This window comes from Triticum aestivum, chromosome 6A (assembly GCF_018294505.1).
Source record: "Triticum aestivum cultivar Chinese Spring chromosome 6A, IWGSC CS RefSeq v2.1, whole genome shotgun sequence".
NCBI classification, from domain to species: domain Eukaryota; kingdom Viridiplantae; phylum Streptophyta; class Magnoliopsida; order Poales; family Poaceae; genus Triticum; species Triticum aestivum.
Genome location: NC_057809.1, coordinates 494968549 through 494979462, shown reverse-complemented (window position 1 = coordinate 494979462; position 10914 = coordinate 494968549).

Sequence of the window (10914 nt, the reverse complement as noted above, 5' to 3'; positions counted from 1 at the left end):
GATGATATGGGTAGTACAAGAGTAGATCTACCACGAGATCAGAGAGGCTAAACCCTAGAAGCTAGCCTATGGTATGATTGTTGTTCGTCCTATGGACTAAAACCCTCCGGTTTATATAGACACCGGAGAGGGCTAGGGTTACATAGAGTCGGTTACAATGGTAGGAGATCTACATATCCGTATCGCCAAGCTTGCCTTCCACGCCAAGGAAAGTCCCTTCCGGACATGGGACGAAGTCTTCAATCTTGTATCTTCATAGTCCAGGAGTCCGGCCGAAGGTATAGTCCGGCTATCCGGACACTCCCTAATCCAGGACTCCCTCAGTATGTGTGCAACCCCGTAGAGAGATTGTAGTTTAGATCTTTTGCCTGAGGGGATGTTCAAGTATCCTCCTGAAGGGCTGTCCGCGACATCGTCCGGGAGACTATCCGACCGCCTCCCGAAGGGCTGTCTGGAGAGGGAGTACATCCTTGCGGTTGGGAGGTTGTAAATCCTAGCTGCGGGGATCTGCACCGACGATCTCCACTGATTCTTCTTCCGCTACGCTTCGAGTCGGTACGGATCAGATCAAACCTTGTATGCAGTCTCCATAGTGGTCCTGGGCGTGCTCGCTATGCCGAAATTTTTGTTTTCTATCGCGTTGCCCTACAGGGGTATCAGAGCCGTGCTATGCGTAGATGCAGGTTTCGATCTAGAATACATGGAGATGTATGGGTATTGCATAAAATAATTAGGTAGTAGATGAGATCTATTGCTGAAAATTATTTATGCGGGTGACAGATGAAATCTGTTACCCGACATTCTTGTTGCTTCCCTAAAATTTGCGTTTGCTCAATCTCGAGACAGCATGGTGGAATTTTACAAAGTTTTGGCAATCCGTGATCCTGATTGATCATGGAAGTGCTATCAGTTCTTTGGGTTCTGCCGTAGTCAAAAGAAAGATGAAATTTGCAGATGAAAGGGCATTGCAGATATGATCTGCATGGGGGTCATGTGTATGACAAAGTTTAGTATGGGGCTCGAGATTTAATTATCTCGTGTTTCATACACCCTGAGATGTTAATCTAGCAACTTGAATAATCATACTTGATGATAAAACGTTGGTAGCTGTGGTTTAAGTCAAAACCTTAGAAGCCACGTAAAATAAAATTTTGCATAAACCGATTAGAGGCGTCTAACTTGGTTTTGCAGGATGTGCATGTGATGTGGTATAGCAACGCTCATATTCAATTTGATTGTGTATGAGATGACTATATGATGTAATTAACATGACCTGCGTGTCATGATTCGGCATGATGGCTGGAGCCATATGATTGCACTTTAATGACCTGCGTGTCAACCTTAAGTAATGCATTTATTTTATTCGCTATGGAGATAGTGATATTATCTGGTGCATCGACAAGGTGGTGGCAATCTTCGCGAAGGTGAACACCGACGCGAATGCCGAAGACGAAGAAATACTTAACTTCTCCATCAGAAGAGGCTATACCATATCATGCTATTATGAATTGCCTGAGATGTTTATCCCTCTTGATACACCCTTCTTGATTGCGCGGTAGTCGCTTTTATTAGGGTGATCTCTCAAACTTAAAATATCAAAGTAGTTAGTGTTCACCGTACCCAAGTGTAGCACCGTCTGAAATTTGTATCTTTTCGGGGTGCGCCATGTACACATGAGCACGAACGAATCAAGAGGAATGAGGCGGGTGAGGTCAGACCTCGCAGCAAGATCACTTGGTTGTCTTTGACGTTCAGGCAGGAGAGTCTGAGCTCGAAACACGCCCATCGGAAGATGAACAAGAATCACATAGAGATGTGATCGGCAAGTTGGCCTACCGATTGAAATTTGTGCCATCAGTGATGAACCCGTCAATGGCATTGAATAGAAATATGGATCTTGAATCACCCTAAATCAATTATGAGAGATATTGATTTGAGTGGGAGCGCACTTTAGAATAAAAATGTTTATTCACTAGTGCAAATTTCATTATAAACAAAGTCTAAGTGAAACTTGTATTTTCCGTTGTAGATCAAATGGTCGCAACACCGCATTCAACTTAGGCCCGATGTTAGAGAAAGAGAAGTTAGCTACAACTGGAAACAACTATGCAGACTGGGTCCGTAACCTGAGGATTATCCTCCGGAGCGCTAAGAAATTGTACGTGCTTGAAACTGCTCTTCCAGCTAAACCGGCGGTAGAGGCCCCGGAAGATGAACAAAATGTCTGGGCCACTAAGGATGATGATCACAACTTAGTGCAGTGCCTCATGCTAGCTTGCATGAGTCCAGGGCTTCAAAAACGTTTTGAATTCCATAAACCCCGTGATATGATCCAGGAATTGGATGCTCTATACAAGGAAACCGCAAAGTCTGAACGATTTGATATCATGAAGGCTTTGATGGAATGCAAGATGGCTGAGGGTAGTTCAGTTGGTGAACACGTGGTCAAAATGATTGGCTATTCTGAAAGGCTTAAAGCCCTAGAATTTCCACTTGCACCTGGCCATATGATGGACATGTTGCTTTGTTCACTCCCCCCGTCTTACGACGGTTTTGTCATGAACTACAACATGACAGGAATGGAGAAGACACCGGAAGAGGTGCTGGCCATGCTGAAAACTACATAAGGAGGACTGCGGAAAAATCGCAAGCAAGTGTTGCTTGTGAATAAAACCACCAGTTTCAAAAAGAAAGGCAAGCCAAAGAAGGGCAAGGGCGCCGGTAAGACCGGCTCCCAAAGCAACTCTAAGGGCGGAGCCAAGAATGAAACTGAGTGCTTCTACCGCAAGGGCACATGACACTGGAAGAGAAACTGCTAGAAGTATCTGGAAGATAAGAAGACTGGGAAAACTGGAAAAGGTATAATTGTTATACAAGTTAATGTCATTGACGTTTTGCTTGCTAGCGAAAATTCTAAGTCTTGGGTATTTGATACCGGATCGGTTGCTCACATTTGCAACTCGATACAGGGGCTTCAAAAGGTGCGCAAGCTGGCAAAGAATGAAGTTGTGATGCGTGTCGGGAACAGCGCTGGGATCGCCGCTCAAGCCGTCGGCATTATGCCTCTACGTCTCCCATCATGATTTATCTTAGAACTAAGTAACTGTTATTTTGTTCCACTGTTGTGTAGAAACATTATCTCCGGATCATGTTTAGTACACGATGGGTATTCGTACAAGTCTGAGAACAATGGTTGTTCACTTTATTGTAAGGATATGTTTTATGGATTTGCACCCATTGTTGGGGGCCTTTTCATACTAAATCTTGAATGTGGAAATGATGTCTTTAACGTGAATGCTAAACGCCTTAAGAAGGCTGATACCACCACCACTTTCATGTGGCCTGTCAGCTTGGCCACATCAGAAAGAAACACATGCAAAAACTCCATAAAGATGGAGTTTTACCGTCCTTTGATTTTGAGTCATTTGACACATGTGAAGCTTGCCTGATGGGGAAAATGACCAAGACGCCGTTCACGGGTCATCCTGAACGGGCGGCTGAATTATTGGAAATAATACATAGTCATGTATGTGGTCCAATGAACACAGGCGCACGGGGTGGGTATTTCTACTTCGTGACTTTTACTGATGATTTGACTAGGTATGGCTATATCTACTTAATGAAGCATAAGTCGGAAACCTTTGAAAAGTTCAAAGAATTCCAGAATGAGGTAGAAAATCATCGTAACAAAAAGATTAAGTTTCCGCAGTCTGATCACGGAGGCGAATATCTTAGTCATTAGTTTAGCCAACATCTGAGTGACCGTGGAATCGTTTCGCAGCTTACGCCTCCCGGAACTCCACAAAGAAATGGAGTATCGGAACGACGTAAGCGAACCATGTTGGACATGGTAAGGTCGATGATGTCTCTTACAAATCTTCCGATATATTTTTGGGGTCACGCACTGGAAACTACTGCTCACACACTTAACAGAGCACCATCTAAATTAGTTGAGATGACACCATACGAGTTATGGAACGGGAAGAAACCCGGTTTGTTGCATCTCAAGATTTGGGGTTGTGAGGTATACGTAAAATGTTTACAACCTACCAAACTAGATCCCAGATCAGACAAATGTTACTTTGTAGGTTATCCCAAGGAAACAATTGGGTATTCCTTCTACCACCCGTTCGATAACAAAGTGTTTGTTGCCAGAAATGGACAATTTCTTGAGAAAGAGTTTCTCGCCAAACAATTAAGTGGGAGGATAGTACAACTTGATGAGATTAGTGAATCTTCGGCAACAGTTGATATGGCTAAGGAACTAGAAGAAATTCCGCTAATTATCCCTGCAACTGAGCCTGAAGTTGTCGCATATGATGCGGAGACTTCGGACAATGTTGTAACAGAACCGGGCAGATCAGGTAGGGCTATCCAGCCACCTGAGTGGTTTCATCATGAAAACTTCATTCTTGAAGACGATGAACCTGTGCACTACAAGGAAGCAATGGTGGGACCCAGATCAAAGGAATGGCACAAGGCCATGAAATCCGAAATGGAATCCATGTACGAAAACCAAGTTTGGAACTTGGAAGAACTTCCTGAAGGCGTAAAGCCGATTGGTTGTAAATGGATTTTCAAAAGGAAGACAGACGCGAATGGTAACATTACTATCCACAAAGCTAGACTTGTCGCGAAAGGGTTCACACAAGTTCCAGGAGTGGACTACGACGAGACTTTCTCGCCCGTAGCTATGCTTAGGTCTGTTCGGATATTACTAGCAATTGCTGCTTATTTTGATTATGAAATATGGCAGATGGATGTCAAAACGGCTTTCCTAAATGGAAACCTCAAAGAGGATGTATACATGATACAGCTAGAAGGTTTTGTCATTCATAAGGATGCTGGAAAGGTATGCAAACTTCAGAAAGCCATTTATGGTCTGAAGCAAGCGTCAAGGAGCTGGAACATTCATTTTGATGAAGTGGTCAAAGAATTTGGCTTCATCAGGAATGACGAAGAATCTTGTGTTTACAAGAAGTTTAGTGGGAGCGCAAAAGCATTTCTAATCTTGTATGTGGATGACATATTATTGATTGGAAATTACGTGAATTTTCTTAGCGAAATAAAAGACTCATTGAAGAAAAGTTTTCCAATGAAATACTTAGGCGAAGCGGCATATGTATTGATAACCCACAAGTATAGGGGATCGCAACAGCTTTCGAGGGTAGAGTATTCAACCCAAATTTATTGATTCGACGCAAGGGGAGCCAAAGAATATTCTCAAGTATTAGCAGCTAAGTTGTCAATTCAACCACACCTGGAAACTTAGTATCTGCAGCAAAGTGTTTAGTATCAAAGTAATATGATAGTGGTGGTAGCGGCAACAAAAGTAAAGACAGCAAAAGTAATGTTTTTGGTATTTTGTAGTGATTGTAACAGTAGCAGCGGGAAAGTAAATAAGCGAGAAGCAGTATATGGAAAACTCGTAGGCACCAGATCAATGATGGATAATTATGCCGGATGCGATTCATCATGTAACAGTCATAATATAGGGTGACACAGAACTAGCTCCAATTCATCAATGTAATGTAGGCATGTATTCCGTATATAGTCATACGTGCTTATGGAAAAGAACTTGCATGACATCTTTTGTCCTACCCTCCCGTGGCAGCGGGGTCGTATTGGAAACTAAGGGATATTAAGACCTCCTTTTAATAGAGAACCAGAACAAAGCATTAGCACATAGTGAATACATGAACTCCTCAAACTATGGTCATCACCGAGAGTGGTCCCGATTATTGTCACTTCGGGGTTGCCAGATCATAACACATAGTTGGTGACTATAGACTTGCAAGATAGGATCAAGAACTCACATATATTCATGAAAACATAATAGGTTCAGATCTGAAATCATGGCACTCGGGCCCTAGTGACAAGCATTAAGCATAGCAACGTCATAGCAACATCAATCTCAGAACATAATGGATACTAGGGACCAAACCCTAACAAAACTAACTCAATTACATGATAAATCTCATCCAACCCATCACCATCCAGCAAGCTACGATGGAATTACTCACGCACGGCGGTGAGCATCATGAAATTGGTGATGGAGGATGGTTGATGATGATGATGGCGATGAATCCCCCTCTCCGGAGCCCCGAACGGACTCCAGATCAGCCCTCCTGAGAGGTTTTAGGGCTTGGCGGTGGCTCCGTATCGTAAAACGTGATGATTTCTTCTCCTTGATTTTTTTCCTCTCCGAAAGCAAATATATAGAGTTGGAGTTGGCGTCGGAGGGCATCCAGGGGGCCCACGAGGTAGGGGGCGCGCCCCCCACCCTCGTGAGAAGGGTGTGGGCCCCCTGGTCTTCATCTTTGGCGAGGATTTTTTTTTCTAAGATGTTCCGTGGAGTTTCAGGTCATTCCGAGAATATTTGTTTTCTGCACATAAAACAACACCATGGCAATTCTGCTGAAAACAGCGTCAGACCGGGTTAGTTCCATTCAAATCATACAAGTTAGAGTCCAAAACAAGGGCAAAAGTGTTTGGAAAAGTAGATACAATGGAGACGTATCAACTCCCCCAAGCTTAAACCCTTGCTTGTCCTCAAGCAATTCAGTTGACAAACTGAAAGAAAGAAGGAAAAACTTTTACAAACTCTGTTTGCTCTTGTTGTTGTAACTATGTCAAGCCAGCATTCAAGTTTTCAGCATAGGTCATAACTAACCACATTTGCAGTAATTCTCAGGTCTCATAATTACTCATATCAATAGCATAATCAACTAGCAAGTCATAATAATAAATCTCGGATGACAACACTTTCTCAAAACAATCATAATATGATATAACAAGATGGTATCTCGCTAGCCCTTTCTGAGACCGCAAAACATAAATGCAGAGCACCTTTAAAGATCAAGGACTGACTAGACATTGTAATTCATGGTAAAAGAGATCCAATCATAGTCATACCCAATATAAATTAACAGTGATGAATGCAAATGACGGCTGTGCTCTCCAGCTAGTGCTTTTTAATAAGAGGGTGATGACTCAACATAAAAGTAAATGGATAGGCCCTTCGCAGAGGGAAGCAGGGATTTGTAGAGGTGCCAGAGCTCAGTTTTGAAATAGAGATAAATTATATTTTGAGCGGTATACTTTCATTGTCAACGTAACAACTAAGAGATGGCGATATCTTCCATGCTAAACACATTATAGGCGGTTCCCAAACAGAATGGTAAAGTTTATACTCCCCCTCCACCAACAAGCATCAATCCATGGCTTGCTCGAAACAACGAGTGCCTCCAACATACATCAGGTCCCAGGGGGAGTTTTGTTTGCAATTAATTTTGATTTAGTTTGCATAAAGCATGGGACTGGGCATCCCGGTGACCAGCCATTTTCTCGTGAGTGAGGAGCGGAGTCCACTCCTCTTGAGAATAACCCGCATAACACGGAAGATAAGGACAGCCTTGGTTGATACATGAGCTATTCGAGCATACAAAACAGAATGTTTATTTGAAGGTTTAGAGTTTGGCACATACAAATTTACTTGGAACGGCAGGTAGATACCACATATAGGAAGGTATAGTGGACTCATCTGGAATAACTTTGGGGTTTAAGGGATTGGATGCACAAGCAGTATTCCCGCTTAGTACAAGTGAAAGCTAGCAAAAGACTGGGAAGCGACCAACTAGAGAGCGACAACAACCATGTACATGCATTAAAATTAATAAACATTGGATGCAAGCATGAGTAGGATATAACCCACCATGAACATAAATATCGTGAAGGCTATGTTGATTTTGTTTCAACTACATGCGTGAACATGTGCCAAGTCAAGTCACTTAAATCATTCAAAGGAGGATACCACCCCATCATACCACATCATAATCATCTCAATAGCATGTTGGCACACAAGGTAAACCATTATAACTCATAGCTAATCAAGCATGGCACAAGCAACTATGATCTCTAATTGTCATTGCCAACATGTTTATTCATAATAAGCTGAATCAAGAACGAGGGACTCATCATATTTACAAAAACAAAAGAGGTCGAGTTCATACCAGATTTTCTCATCTCGGTCAGTCCATCATATATCATCATAATTGCCTTTCGCTTGCACGACCGAATGGTGTGAATAATAATAAGAGTGCATGTGCATTAGACTAGGCTGGAATTCCCCCAAGCTTAGGCTTTTGGCCTAAGTTGGTCTATGGCCACGGCTGGCCTGGCTGATATCCATAATAATAGTTGTTGGGGTCGTACTGTGATGAGGAAGAAGAAGACTCCGATTGCCATTGGCTGGCAATCATCTCCGGATCCCACTGATAGTTAGACTACCGTGAAGGATCAAATTGTGGTTCCGGTTCCGGCTCCTCGGCTGGTGCAGGGTTCCGGTAGGCGTGAATAGCCATCAACGGAACAAGGTACGTGCCTACAGTCAAATCAAACAAAGAAGGAGCAGGCATGATAATAGTCTCAGGATGATGTTTGTTAAAGAACAATTGATATTTAAGCTCTCCTGCCCTATTCTTAACAATAAAATCATGTGCCACCATACTTTTATGATCTAGATAAACATGGGGCAGCACCTTTTCTTCTTCCTCAACATGCCTAATAGGTATGTTAAAATGTACGGCTAGGCGTGTAGCATAGATGCCTCCAAAGATGGGGCCTTTGGTATGGTTCATACTTAACCGTCTAGCAATAATACCGCCCATACTAAAAGTGTTATCACTGTATAAACCGTGGAGCAGAATAATTATATCAGGGATACTAAGGTTTCCACAGTTTCCGCGTCCAATTAAACAATGACTAGCAAATAATGCAAAGTAACGTAAAACAGGAAAATGTATGCTAGTGATTCATGCATCAGAAACCTTCCTAGTTTCTCCTATAGTGATAGTATCAATAAACCCAACCACATCATCATGATGTGGTTCTTCTGTCTTGCCCTCAAAAGGGACTAAACAAATCCGACAGAAATCATAAAGTGACATCTCCTTATGCTCATCATATAAATGAAACTCCACCGCAGGTGGTGAGTTCCTAGAATGAAAATGAAAGTTTTGCACAAAAGTATTTGTGAGTAAGAGATACTGATCGCATTGGTCGTGGAGGAAAGCGGTGAGGCCTGCATTGTGAGCCAATTCATGTAAATCTTCAGAGATACCGGCTGCTCTCAAGAAATCATCAGAAGGCCATTCACACGCCCGAATCGCCGCGGTGCGCGGCAAATTATACTTAGGCTTCGGTGCCTTTTCCTTTGAGCTTTGGCTCGATGAGCCCCTAAAAAATCTCCTCATTATTTTTCTGAAATAATCTGAAATTTTTAGTAACTTCAAACAAAAGTGAAAACCAACTTCAATAAAACTGATAGCAACTAGTCCTACAAGTGCCTAGAGCCTAAATCAAGCATTAGAACTACTTGGAACCATATAAATTTGACATGCAAGCTCAAGAACATGGTCACCTATGTAGCACAAATTTGCAAAGAATAAAGAACCAGAACAAAAACTAATTGGACCAATGGAGGAGTCACATACCAAGGAACAATCTCCCCAAGCAGTTTTGCGAGAGGTGCTTTGAGCAAGGAGATCGAAAATCACAGCAAAGTGGCTCGAACTCGTGCTTGAGTTGGTTTTTCGGGTTTGTGTGAGACAGAGGAAGAAGATGGGTGCTGGGATAAATGGAGGAGGGCCACCATGGGCCCACGAGGCAGGAGGGCGCGCCCTAGAGGGGGGGGGGGTGCCCACCACCCTCGTGGCCAGGTGGCAGCTCCTCCCGCGGTAATTTTTGCACAGTAAATCCTCAAATATTCCCGAAAAAATCATATTAAATTGGCATGTCATTCTGAGGACTTTTATTTTCGGGATATTTTTATATTGCACGGATAAGTCAGGAAACAGACAGAAAAATACTATTTTTACTTTATTTCTACTAATTAACAGAAAGTATAGAGAGGGTACAGAAGTTCGTGCTTCTAGTTTCATCCATCTCATGCTCATCAAAAAGAATCCACTAACAAGGTTGATCAAGTCTTGTTAACAAATTCATTCCGATAATCATGAAACCAGAGAAATTTTGAATAACACTAAGTTACCTCAACGGGGATATGCACATCCCCTATAATAAGTATATCATATTTCTTTTTGACAGTAGGAAGAGGAAATTCAAAACCTCCAATTATAATCAATGGAATTTTTCCAATGGAGTTGATACTATGAACTTGAGGTTGTTTCCTCGGAAAGTGTACCGTATGCTCATTACCATTAACATGAAAAGTGACATTACCTTTGTTGCAATCAATAACAGCCCCTGCAATATTAAGAAAAGGTCTTCCAAGAATAATAGACATACTATCATCCTCGGGAATATCAAGTATATCAAAGTCCGTTAAAATAGTAACGTTCGCAACCACAACAGGCACATCCTCACAGATACCGACAAGTATAGCAGTTGATTTATCAGCCATTTGCAAAGATATTTCAGTAGGTGTCAGCTTATTCAAGTCAAGTCTACGATATAAAGAGAGAGGCATAACACTAGCACCGGCTCCAAGATCACATAAAGCAGTTTTAATATAATTTCCTTTAATGGAGCAAGGCATAGTAGGTACTCCGGGGTCTCCAAGTTTCTTTGGTATTCCACCCTTAAAAGTATAAGTAGCAAGCATGGTGGAAATTTCAGCTTCCGGTATCTTTCTTTTATTAGTAATGATATCCTTCATATATTTAGCATAAGGATTTGTTTTGAGCACATTAGTTAATCGCATACGCAAAAAGATAGGCCTAATCATTTCAGCAAAGCGCTCAAAATCCTCATCATCCTTTTTCTTGGATGATTTCAGAGGAAAAGGCATGGGTTTCTGAACCCAAGGTTCCCTTTCTTTACCATGTTTCCTAGCAACAAAGTCTCTTTTATCATAATGTTGATTATTTGATTGTGGGTTATCAAGATCAACAG